Below are 13,889 nucleotides of genomic sequence, written 5' to 3'. Positions count from 1 at the left end.
ATCTCATAATTAAAATTCCTCAAACATACATGTATCTCATACCATTTTAAAGGTAATCTTGTTGTTAATCCCACCAATGTGTCCGATTTCAAATAGGCTTTCCAGCGAAAGCACCACAAACGATTATGTTAGGTCACCACCAACTCACAGAAAAATTCAGCCATTTTTCCAGCCAAAGAGAGGAGTCACAAAAAGCATAAATAGAGATAGAATGAATCAGTAACCTTTGATGATCTTCATCAGATGACACCATGAGTGTCCACCATGAGTGGACTTCATGTTACACAATACATATATGTCTTGTTCGATTAAGTTCATATTTATATCCAAAAACCTCCATTTACATTGGCGCCATGTTCAGAAATGCCTCCAAAATATCCGGAGAAATTGCAGAGAGCCACGTCAAATAACAGAAATACTCATCATAAACTTTGATGAAAGATACATGTTTTACATAGAATTAAAGATACACTTATTCTTAATGCAACTGCTGTGTCAGATTTCAAAAAGCTTTACGGCAAAACACAATATTCAATAATCTGAAAACAGCATTCAGCCAAAAAAGCAAGCCATACAGTTACCCACCAAATTGTGCAGTCAACAAAACTCATAAAAAGCATTATAAATCTTCACTTATCTTTGCTGATCTTTGTCGGAATGCACTCCCAGGACTCCCACTTCCACAAGAAATGTTCGTTTTTTTCGGTAATGTCCATAATTTATGTTCTAATAGCTATTTTTGTAGCGTGTTTGGTAAACAAATCCAACGTCAGGGAAGCGCGTTCACTAAAACTTGACAAAATGTCCAAAAGTTCCGTAACAGTCTGTAGAAACATGTCAAATGATGTATTGAATCAATCTTTAGAAGGTTTTTAACATAAATCTTGAATAACGTTCCAACCGGAGAATTACATTGACTTCAGACGAGCGATGGAACAGAGCTCCCTCTCATGTGAACGCGCATGGTCAAAGAATGGTCAGGTCATGGCAGACCTGACTAATTCCCCTCTCATTCGGCCGCCCTTCACAGTAGAGGCATCAGACAAGGTTCTACAGACTGTTGACATCTAGTGGAAGCCGTAGGAAGTGCAAACTCATCATATCACGCTGTGATTTCAATGGGATCTTGGTTGAAAATCGACCAGCTTCAGAATGTCCACTTCCCGTTTGGATTTTTTCTCAGGTTTTTGCCTGCCATATGAGTTCTATTATACTCACAGACATCATTCAAACAGTTTTAGAAACTTCAGAGTGTTTTCTATCCAATACTAATAATAATATGCATATACTAGCAACTATGACTGAGGAGCAGGACGTTTACTCTGGGCACCTCTGTGCACCTTTCATCCAAGCTACTCAATACTGCCCCTGCAGCCATAAGAAGTTATTAAGGAACCACCAGCTTTCATATGTTCTCATGTTCTGAGCAAGGAACCTAAACGTTTTACATGGCATATATTGCGCTTTTACTTTCTTCTTCAACACTGTGTTTTTGCAGTATTTAAACGAAATGGAACATGTTTCATTATTTATTTGAGACTACATTTATTTGAGACTACATTTATTTATTTATATTAAGTAAAAAATAAAAGTGTTCATTCAGTATTGTTGTAATTGCATTATTACAAATATATAAAAATCGGCCGATTAATCGGTATCCAACTTTTTTGGGTCCTCCAATAATCGGTATCTGCGTTGATAAATCATAATAAGAGAAAAGCACTGCACATCCCAGATCGGTAGATTCCAATGAGCAGCTACAGTCACATTGGACACATTGTTTAAATTCCTCAATTTCAAACTAGCTGTGACGCATTGTTTGAATTCCAGCGAGTGCAGGCTTGATAGGAGTTGCTTTGCTTCACCTCCAGTTCAATTTGGAATGATACTTCTTTTAACTCTATGCCACTACATAGAATTAGATCAAGGAAGCCCTACAGTTGCAATGATCTCCTGATTAGTTTTTTGACTGGACTATTTTACCCCAATGACTTACCCTTTCACTTTTGGAAAGGGAAATATTTATCTCTCTGTGTAGTCATGCAGTGTCAGCATTAACTAGTTGGTACATGGATTTGTCGAATAGGCCTATTATATAAGGTACTATAGTTAGACTTGGCATTTAAAAAAAGTTTGCACTAAAACTGTTTGAAAGCCGAGGTGATAACTGATTTGCATTTAGGCGCCACTGTTGCTCACAGTCAAGTTCAGTCTTGTTTTGAAAACATTAGCTAACATGTGTCCTTTATTTATGATCTCTCTCTCTCTGAATTGATGAACAGCAGTCATCTTCTTAAGAACAAACTATAGCACCATTGTTCTTTTAAAGAGGTTCTTAAGATAAAACGCTGAAAGGGCAGAATGGCACATCTGGAATTAGCTAGTAGCAGTGGCGGCATGCAGACCTGCTGCAGTAGAAAGCTGCCCTCACTGCACTCTCCTACAGTAGTCACAGTGCTCTCTGTTCTCTGCTCCCATACCAGCTGACATGGTACAGTGTGTCATGCTATTCATGCTTCACTGGCTCTGTCTAAGCCCTCTGACTGTCCATCTGCTGCTGGGACAGAGCAGGGCTGGGGAGTGTTCCTTTAGGACCACAGGACCAGAGAGGGCTTGCCAGGACACGGCTAGGTGACAGATGTAGTGTGAGGAAGAATCTAACCTTTGTGTTCTACTACCTAGCTCTCTTCTTGAGTCTAGACCACACACAGGCACACAGGTGTGTCCAAGAATTCACACAAGCACACATATAGGTTGGGTTAGTGTAAGGGGTTAGTGTAAGGGTTTTTGCTGTAAGAACAGTGTACTAATACGTAATTTCAATACTAGTTAGTAGTCTCATAACATAGGGTCACTCTTCCAGTGCATAGACATAATACTCCAAGCTATTTAAAAGCATATGCATTAATGCAAAGTTTATTTTGCTTCGTGTTAAGCCTTTTTCAAAATGCTTGGTTGATTTTAATTATTCACATAGTGTTAACACTCTGCAGTCCCAGTTATACAAAGGATGACACTGGCTTTCACACACAGTGCTTAAATACAACTGTGAATGCTGAATTAAATGTAAAGTCTTACATCGTTCTCAAAAGGTGACACTGCCTTAATCCTGTAACTGCTAATTAAAACTACTTGACTAAACTAAAGCCTCCAGTAGCCTCAGCGTGTGGAAAGTTACAGTGACGGAGGAAGAAATCACTCAGAGAGAGCATATAAGGTGCATCTGAAATGGCACCCTATTCTCTATATAGTACACACATTTTGACCAGAGCCTGCATAGTTTTACTGTACATAGAAAACCTGGAAATTAAACATCTTTATATCAACTGACAATTTATTTCACCCAAATAACTGTTCTCTTCTCCCTTCTGCCCCGTGGACCTTATATGTCATTTTACATTATTCCTGTTATTTATTCATCTTTCAAATTGGATTTTCCATCTGGCTTATTGTGCCATAAAGCCTTTCTTTGGTTTGGTGCTAGAGATCATTACTCACTTCCTTTCTTCCTCTGGGGGATGTCACTGGTGTTTTTATCCCACAGAACCAAACGCACAGTGAAACATCACCGTTTCCTCTGTGATAAGGTTATTTTGCCCTGCGGTTGCTATGCAACAATGTGAAGTGTTGGCACAACATGATTCTGATCTGTTCCAATAATAAAGGCAGTATTGCGCATAGCAACAGATATATTACTAGATGTGTGTTTCTAATGTTGCCAGCCAAGATTAGTCTGATGGAACATGAAACAGTTCGATATTAGATTCCCCCCGCTCTCTCGTTCTACACTGTGTTCTAGAATGTGTTCTTCTTCTTCAAAACCTTCTGTGTTGCTTTATTCAACCTGACTCTAACATTTATGGGTTTGGAAATTAAGGCATTATTGATATCTAGTCTCTGTGCCCCCTATAAAATGTTACTTTCTGAATATTCTCGATTTTCAATAGGATTTATTTTTTGCCATATAAATCGTGCTCATGTTGCATGTTCTTATATTTATCAATCGCATAGTCTCTTGTATTTTCACCTGAAGAAACCTTGTAGAAAGTCTCCGTAGAGTTGTCAAATCATTCAAATGTTTTCTAGTCTAGATAATAACCAAAAACGGAGCCTGTGTTAAATTAATTCCATTGGGCATGTCTTCATTTTGAACATTTATTTGTTGAAATGGATGTATTATAGATGAGCCTTGGCTGGTATTGTCTCAAACAAGTACAAATATGTTGCCATTGAAAATGGATTGATTCTGACAACATTGTGATCAAGTTGACAAATAAAAATGTAGCTCGTTTCTTTTGGTTTCATCAGAGAGAGAGAGAGCTGCTGTGAAGGTTGTGGGGTGGAGAGGGGTAGACATATAATGGTACTTAAATTAGAAAAGTATATCATTAATCATCCCTTTCTTTCATTGCCTTGACACGTGAGACAAGGAAATCTATGTTTATCTGAGCTGGGAGAATAAATATGAACAACATCATTTCATGGATTAGTCCCCAAAGAACAGAACAGCCACTCTCTCAGGGTGCACTTTCCAGTCATCACTCAACTGACTAAACAAGCCAATTATTTCTTATACCAAACTCATGCCAATTAGTTACAGAAGCTGAAATCTCTGCTACAATGTTTTTTATTATGGTATTGCTGCATTGGGTGACTTGTGTAAGGTGCTGTCAGACAGTATCTCTTCCAGTCCAAAGCAATTGATGTGAGCATCACTGGAGAGAGCAGCTAGGAGAGTGTTCTGTTCTGTCAGTGTTCTGTTTGACGCTGATGGCCTGTAGAGGAGAATTTTTTATCATTTTAGTTGGCTGGTTTTATTTGTACTTTGCAGCAGTGTTAGTGGTGTTATGTAGAATGTAAGAAAATAGAGTGTTTAAGGTACAGAATAGATGCGCTGGTTCAGTTGTTACTTTTCTAAATGCCTGTGCTGCAGCAACGCTACATTCATGTGATAAACTCTGATTATCTGATTACGTGGTTTGGTGCCTGTAAAGCTTTTCCCTGAGAGTTTGAAATGTATATATTCTATAGGATTGTCAAATTCACTCTACCTAAGCCTTTTATTAGTTGTGATTTGAGATTATTGGCTTTTTCAAGTACATACAGTGCCTCCAGAAAGTATTCATACCCCTTGACTTCTTCCACATTTTGTTATGTTACAGCCTAAATTCAAAATTGATTAAATATTATTTTTGTCACCTATCTACACACAATACCCCCCATACTGACAAAGTGAAAACATGTTTTTAGAAATCTTAGCAAATTTATTAAATAAAATACAGAAATATCTTGTTTATTTAAGTATTTACACCTCTTTGCTATGGCACTCCAAATTGAGCTCAGGTGCATCCAATTTCCTTTGATCATCCTTGAGATGTCTTTACAACTTGATTGGAGTCCACCTGTGGCCAATTCAATTGTTTGGACATAATTTAGAAAGAAACACACCTGTTTATATAAGGTCCCACAGTTGACAGTGCATGTCAGAGCAGAAACTATACCATGAAGTATACCACTGTACCACTGTCCGCAGATCTCCGAGATAGAATTGCGATGAGGCACATATATGGAAAAGGGTATACATCAATTTCTAGAGTGTTGAACGTGTCCAAGAGCACAGTCGTTTCCATCACTGGGAAATTAAGCAAATATGGAACTACCCAGACTCTGCCTACAGCTGGCCATCTGACCAAACTGAGCAAGAAGGACCTTGGTCAGGGAGGTGACCAAAAACCCAATGACCACTCTGACAGAGCTACAGTTCCTTGGCTGAGATGGGAGAACCTGCTAGAAAGACAACAGTCTTTACAGCACTTCACCAATCTGGGCTTTATGCGAGAGTAGCCAGACGGAAGCCACTCCTGAGAAAAAGGCACGACAGCACGCCTGGAGTTTGCAAAAAGGCATGTGAAGGACTCTGAGACTATAAGGCAAAAATTATCTGTGGTCTGATGAGACAACATTTTTACTCTTTGGCCTGAATGCAAAGCGCTATGTCTGGAGAAAACCAGGCACAGCTCATCACCCATCTAACCATCACTACCGTGAAGCATGTTAGTTGCAGCATCATGCTAAGGGGATGCTTTTCAGCAGCAGAGACTGGGAGACTGATAAGGATAGAGGGAACAATGAATGGAGCAAAATACTGGTAAATCCTTAATGAGATCCTGCTTCAGAGGGCATGACATTCCACAGGATAATGACGCCAAGCATACAGCTAAAGCAATGCTTGGATGGCTTCAGAAGAAGAATGTGAAAGTCTTTGAGTGGCCCAATCAAAGCCCAGACTGGAATCCCATTGAAAATCTGTGGAAAGCCTTGAAGATTGCTGTTCACCATTGCTCCCCATCTAACTTAACAGAGCTTGAGAAAATCTGCAAGGAAGAATGGGAGAAAACCCCAAATCCAGATGTGCAAAGCTGATAAAGATATACTCAAGATGACTCAAAGCTGTAATCACCACCAAAGGTGCTTCTACAAAGTATTGTCATGAGGTTGGCCTGTGGGTAAGGTTTATGACCCCCCCCCATAAATATCTTTCTCCCTTACCTCTCTCTTGACTCTACTGAGGGACTCTTGAATAGCCTTTGTTAAACATAGAGAGTCTGGGAACATCAAACAAGTGGAGGGAAAGGAACCATATTTCGGTAATAGAACCAGTTGAAAATATGCGTTGGTACTTAATGAATATGATGTCAGTTCGGTTGTCATCTGAGGCATTATGACTGATGACAGGACGGCATAAACTGTATCTGGGAAAGTCTACACATTATAGTTATCAGATTCACATGGAATTGTTGTGCAATTTAAATGCAATTTAAATTAAACTATTTGTGAAAGGATTAAATGTAATTTTAGCTTCCAAATGAGAAAATTGGGTTTTCATAAGATTAGAGCTCTGCTCAATCAGTGTCCCGCCCCTGTGAAGAGACATGGTGTCACGTTCCTGACCTGTTTCTGTTAGTTTTGTATGTGTTAGTTGGTCAGGACGTGAGTTTGGGTGGGCAGTCTATGTTTTCTGTTTCTATGTTTGTTTAAGGGTTGCCTGGTATGGCTCTCAATTAGAGGCAGGTGTTTGGCGTTTCCTCTAATTGAGAGTCATATTAAGGTAGGTGTTTTCACACTGTTTGTTGTGGGTGAGTGTCTCTTGTGTCTGTGTATGTCGTTGCGCCACATGGGACTGTTTCGGTTTTGTTTGTTCGTTCGTTTTATGTAGGCAGTTTTCGTGTTCATGCGTTCTTCGTGTTTCATGTGAGTTCGTCGTTCAGGTCTGTCTACATCGTTTATTTGTTTTGTAATTTCAAGTGTTCGTTCGTGTTTTCTGTTTTGTTTAATTAAAAATCATGTCTTATTCAAACGCTGCGTCTTGGTTCAATCCATGCTCCTCCTCTTCGGATGAAGAGGAAGAGGAGAACCGTTACAGAACCACCCACCGATCCAGAACCAAGCAGCATGAGTTCGAGCAGTGGACATGGGAGGACGTGTTAAATGGAAAAGGTTGCTACACATGGGAGGAGATCCGAGCTGGACGAGATCGCCTTCCATGGGAACAGCTGGAGGCGATTAGGAGAGCGGAGGCAACGGGAGAGAGAGACCGGATTTATGAAGGTACGAGGCTAGCACGGAAGCCCGTGAAGAAACCCCAAAAATTTCTTGGGGGGGGGGGGGATAAGAGGTAGTGGGCCAAGGGCAGGTAGGAGACCTGCGCCCACTTCCCAGGCTAACCGTGGAGAGCGGGAGTACGGGCAGACGCCGTGTTACGCAGTAGAGAGCACGGTGTCTCCTGTACGTGTGCATAGCCCAGTGCGGGTTATTCCACCTCCCCGCACTGGTAGGGCTAGATTGGGCATTGAGCCAGGTGCCATGATGCCGGCTCAACGCGTCTGGTCTCCAGTGTGTCTCCTCGGGCCGGCATACATGGCACCAGCCTTATGCATGGTGTCCCGGTTCGCCTACATAGCCCGGTGCGGGTTATTCCACCTCCCCGTTCTGGTCGGCCGAAGGGGAGCATTCAACCAGGTAAGGTTGGGCAGGCTCAATGCTCAAAGGAGCCAGTACGCTTGCACGGTCCGGTATTTCCGGCGCTACCTCCTCGCCCCAGCCCAGTACCACCAGTGCCTACACCACGCACCAGGCTTCCAGTGCGTTTTCAGAGCCCTGTTCCTCCTCCACGCACTCTTCCTATGGTGCGTGTCTCCAGCCCAGTGCCTCCAGTTCCGGCACCACGCACTAAGCCACCTGTGCGTCTCCAGAGCCCTGTACACACTGTTCCTTCTCCCCGTACTCGTCCTGATGTGCGTGCCCTCAGCCCGGTGCCACCAGTGCCGGTACCACGCACCAGGCAAATAGTACGTTTTGAGAGTCCAGTGTGCCCTGTCCCTGCTCCCGCACTAGCATGAAGGTGCGTGTCCTTAGCCCGGTGCCTCCAGTTCCGGCACCACGCACCAGGTCTTCAGTGCGTCTCATCCGGCCTGAGTCATCCGTCTCACCAGCGCCATCTGAGTCATCCGTCTCCCCAGTGCCGTCTGAGCCATCCGTCTGCCCAGTGCCGTCTGAGCCATCCGTCTGCCCAGTGCCTTCTGAGCCATCCGTCTGCCCAGTGCCGTCTGAGCCATCCGTCTGCCCAGTGCCGTCTGAGCCATCCGTCTGCCCAGTGCCGTCTGAGCCATCCGTCTGTCCCGAGCCATTAGAGCCGCCCGTCTGTCCCGAGCCGTCAGAGCCGTTAGTCAGTCAGGAGCCGCTAGAGCCATTCGTCAGTCAGGATCTGCCAGAGCCGCCAACCAGACAGGATCTGCCAGAGCCGCCAACCAGACAGGATCTGCCAGAGCCGCCAAACAGACAGGATCTCCCAGAGCCGCCAACCAGACAGGATCTGCCAGAGCCGCCAACCAGACAGGATCTGCCAGAGCCGCCAACCAGACAGGATCTGCCAGAGCCGCCAGCGAGCCATGAGCGTCCAGAGCCGTCAGCCAGCCATGAGCGTCCAGAGCCGTCAGCCAGCCATGAGCGTCCAGAGCCGTCAGCCAGCCATGAGCGTCCAGAGCCGTCAGCCAGCCATGAGCGTCCAGAGCCGTCAGCCAGCCATGAGCGTCCAGAGCCGTCAGCCAGCCATGAGCGTCCAGAGCCGTCAGCTAGTCATGAGCGTCCAGAGCTGCCATGTATCCAGAACTGCCCCTCAGTCCAGAGCTGTCTCTCTGTCCGGAGCTGCCCTTCAGTCCGGAGTTGCCCCTCTATCCTGAGCTACCTCTCTATCTTGAGCTACCTCTCTATTCTGACCTACCTCTCTGTCCTGAGCTACCTTGTCCCGGAGCTGTCCCTTATTTTTGTGTTGCCTCTTATATTAGGTGGGTGGAATAGGAGGGTGGTCATTCTGAGGGGGAGAAGTAAGCTGGGATTGACTATGGTGGGATGGGGACCTCGTCCAGAGCCTGAGCCACCACCGTGGTCAGATGCCCACCCAGACCCTCCCCTAAACTTTGTGCTGGTGCGCCCGGAGTTCGCACCTTAAGGGGGGGGGTTATGTCACGTTCCTGACCTGTTTCTGTTAGTTTTGTATGTGTTAGTTGGTCAGGACGTGAGTTTGGGTGGGCAGTCTATGTTTTCTGTTTCTATGTTTGTTTAAGGGTTGCCTGGTATGGCTCTCAATTAGAGGCAGGTGTTTGGCGTTTCCTCTAATTGAGAGTCATATTAAGGTAGGTGTTTTCACACTGTTTGTTGTGGGTGAGTGTCTCCTGTGTCTGTGTATGTCGTTGCGCCACATGGGACTGTTTCGGTTTTGTTTGTTCGTTCGTTTTATGTAGGCAGTTTTCATGTTCATGCGTTCTTCGTGTTTCATGTGAGTTCGTCGTTCAGGTCTGTCTACATCGAAATTACAAAACAAATAAACAAGTGTTCGTTCGTGTTTTCTGTTTTGTTTAATTAAAAATCATGTCTTATTCAAACGCTGCGTCTTGGTTCAATCCATGCTCCTCCTCTTCGGATGAAGAGGAAGAGGAGAACCGTTACACATGGGTTATAAACTATGAAACACACCCTTCTCTCCCTCCACTATATAAACCCTTGATGAAAATGTAACCTGCTGACATTTGGACGACGGTCCGATGTCAGAAGGATTCAGATAATAACTACAGAACGAAGCCAACCTCAGCGTGAGCTTTGGTTGCGAATGGTATGAACTTTGAACTCTTATTCGCTACAGAAGTGATACCTCCTAGCCGTTGAGTTAGCAGCGGCCGCTGTAAACGTGGGCTAGGAGAGGACAGACAGAACATCTACCACACAACGACGACACTACAACGTTTCCCGTTCACCACCAGAGACACTCTTCAAAGGACAAAGGACTCTGTTGTGCAACACGGCCTTCCATCTACCACCAACCTTTCGAAGCGCAGCTCAGAGTAAATATTTATTGCATTTTCCTTTTCCAAATGGGCGGTAATTTAGAATGCATACGATATTGTATTTACGATAGCAGAGCTTCTCCCTTTGTTTCTCAGTCTTCCCGCTCTTTCACTCAAACCCAACCCCCTTTTCTTTGTGTAACCAGCTGTCATATCTGTTCCGTCTGCTAGGGACGTTTTCCTTTATGACATAATTTGTAATCAAGGTATGATTCATTCTGTGTATATGTAATTCTGTGTGATTAGTTAGGTATTTAGTAAATAAATAATTGAACTCAATTTTGTATTGCTGATTCAACTTGTTAGCCAGGGTTCATGAAGATAACCAAGAATTTACAACTTTCAGATGAGACTGAAATAAGGTGATGATTAATATTGACTGCTATTGATGTAAAATATTACTAGGTCTTTAAGAGTTTATTCGGAAGATAACTGCTCTATAAATGTTATTTTGTGGTGCCCCGACATTGTAGTTAATTACTTTTACATGATTAGCTCAATCAGGTAATATTAATTACAGAGAAAGGATTTTATAGAATAGCATGTCATATCACTTAATCCGGCATAGCCAAAGACACGACAGTATTGACTCAGGGGTGTGAATACTTACAGTATGTAAATTATATATTTCTGTATTTAATTTTCCATAAATTTGCAAACATTTCTAAAACATTTTTTCACTTGGTCATTATGAGGTATTTTGTGTAGATGGTTGAGAATTATTTTTATTTAAACGATTTTGAATTCAAGCTGTAACACATCAACATGTGGAATAAGTCAAGAGATATGAAAACTTTCTGAAGGCACTCTAGAATAATGATATCATGCTTAGTCTAGACATGTTCTTTATAATATTCATAAAGACTCAATATGAATGTCTTTTGTAATGATGCGAGGTCTGGGGGATCCCCCCCAACAACATTTCTGTGGTTTTCTACTCGAGGTAAAGTGATACAGGTGTACTGTACCGTGTGCCTCTATATAGCTTGCTAAATGTTTTCGGCTGGCAGGCAATGCAACTCCAGGTTATTCAGGAAGGCAGCAGCTGCTGAATTCTCTCTTTTCATACTGACTCAGCATGGGCGTAATTATTGGGCCGTTTTCTTATCTGACTCACTCACCATTTGGCCTCCTTAAACCCCTCAACTTGTTACCAGTTCTATTATGAAAAGGAAAAGAGGGGAGGAGGTAAAATAATCTCAGTTGGCTTGGTAACATTTTGGTTATAAAGAGTTCATTGTTTTTTTTTGTTTTGTTTTTTTATTATAAATTTTATCCCCTTTTCTCCCCAATTTTCGTGGTATCCAATCGCTAGTAATTACTATCTTGTCTCATCGCTACAACTCCCGTACGGGCTCGGGAGAGACGAAGGTCGAAAGCCATGCGTCCTCCGAAGCACAACCCAACCAAGCCGCACTGCTTCTTTAACACAGCGCGCCTCCAACCCGGAAGCCAGCCGCACCAATGTGTCGGAGGAAACACCGTGCACCTGGCCCCCTTGGTTAGCGCGCACTGCGCCCAGCCCGCCACAGGAGTCGCTGGGGCGCGATGAGACAAGGAAATCCCTACCGGCCAAACCCTCCCTAACCCGGACGACGCTGGCCCAATTGTGCGTCGCCCCACGGACCTCCCGGTCGCGGCCGGCTGCGACAGAGCCTGGGGGCGAACCCAGAGACTCTGGTGGCGCAGTTAGCACTGCGATGCAGTGCCCTAGACCACTGCGCCACCCGGGAGGCCCTGTTTTGTTTTTATAGAGCACAGCTGAACTGATTTTTCACTATCTCTAACATAGAAGACAAAAAGACCTAAAAGGATGTTATTTTAGAACATGGAAACTAAAGTAGCCTTGTGGTTAGTAGTGAATTGCTGTATCGGGTATGATCTCTCTGCTCAGTGAATCTCCTATACACAGCAGTTCCATTTAATATGTGGTTGCTCCATCTTTGTAGGCATTGACTAACTGTGTGGAATAGAATGAAATGTCAATGACTCTATCCGTCAGCTGGTCAGGCCCAGAGAGATCAAACGTCAGCTGGTCAGGCCTAGAGAGATCACACGTCAGCTGGTCAGGCCTAGAGAGATCAAACGTCAGCTGATCAGGCCTAGAGAGATCAAACGTCAGCTGGTCAGGCCTAGAGAGATCAAACGTCAGCTGGTCAGGCCTAGAGAGATCAAACGTCAGCTGGTCAGGCCTATAGAGATCAAACGTCAGCTGGTCAGGCCTAGAGAGATCAAACGTCAGCTGGTCAGGCCTAGAGAGATCAAAGCACATTTATTTATTTTTTATTAATTTAACCTTTATTTAACCAGGTAGGCCAGTTAAGAACAAGTTCTCATTTACAACTGCGACCTGGTCAAGATAAAGCAAAGCAGTGCGACACAAACAACAACACAGAGTTACACATGGAATGAACAAACGTACAGTCAATAACACAATAGGAAAACAATTCTATATACAGTGTATGCAAATGAGGTAAGATTAGGGAGGTAAGGCAATAAATAGGCCATAGTGGGCGAAGTAATTACAATTTAGCAATTAAACACTGGAGTGATATATGTGCAGAAGATGAATGTGCAAGTAGAGATACTGGGGTGCAAAGGAGCAAAAAAATAATAATAATAATAACAATTTGGGGATGAGGTAGTTGGGTGGGCTATTTACAGATAGGCTATGTACAGATGCAGTGCTACGGATGGGTGCTGCTATGGTGACCAGTGAGCTGAGATAAGGCGGAGCTTTACCTAGCAAAGACTTATAGATGACCTGGAGCCAGTGGTTTTGGCGACGAATATGAAGCGAGGGCCAGCCAACGAGAGCATACAGGTTGCAGTGGTGGGTAGTAAATGGGGCTTTGGTGACAAAACGGATGGCACTGTGATAGACTGCATCCAATTTGCTGAATAGAGTGTCAGAGGCTATTTTATAAATGACATCGCCAAAGTCAAGGATCGGTAGGATAGTCAGTTTTACGAGGGTATTTTTGGCAGCATGAGTGAAGGATGCTTTGTTGCGAAATAGGTAGCCAATTCTAGATTTGATTTTGGATTGGAGATGCTTAATGTGAGTCTGGAAGGATAGTTTACAGTTTAACAGACACCTAGGTATTTGTAATTGTCCACATATTCTAAGTCAGAACCGTCCAGAGTAGTGATGCTGGACGGGCGGGCAGGTACGGGCATCGATCGGTTGAAGAGCATGCATTTAGTTTTACTTGTATTTAAGAGCAGTTGGAGGCCACAGAAGGAGAGTTGTAATGGCATTGAAACTCGTCTGGAGGTTAGTTAACACATTGTCCAAAGAAGTGCCAGAAGTATACAGAATGGTGTTGTCTGCGTAGAGGTGGATCAGAGAATCACCAGCAGCAAGAGCGACAACTTGAACTTATTGAACGTAATCCTGGAATATTACATTTCATAAATGTGTTTATAGAGCCTTTATTAGTCATTTATTTCAATTAGGGTAATATAAGAACACAGTTATTGCTAGGG

Source organism: Salvelinus fontinalis, chromosome 4 (assembly GCF_029448725.1).
Source record: "Salvelinus fontinalis isolate EN_2023a chromosome 4, ASM2944872v1, whole genome shotgun sequence".
In the NCBI taxonomy this organism is placed as follows: domain Eukaryota; kingdom Metazoa; phylum Chordata; class Actinopteri; order Salmoniformes; family Salmonidae; genus Salvelinus; species Salvelinus fontinalis.
This window is presented reverse-complemented; position numbering follows the sequence as displayed.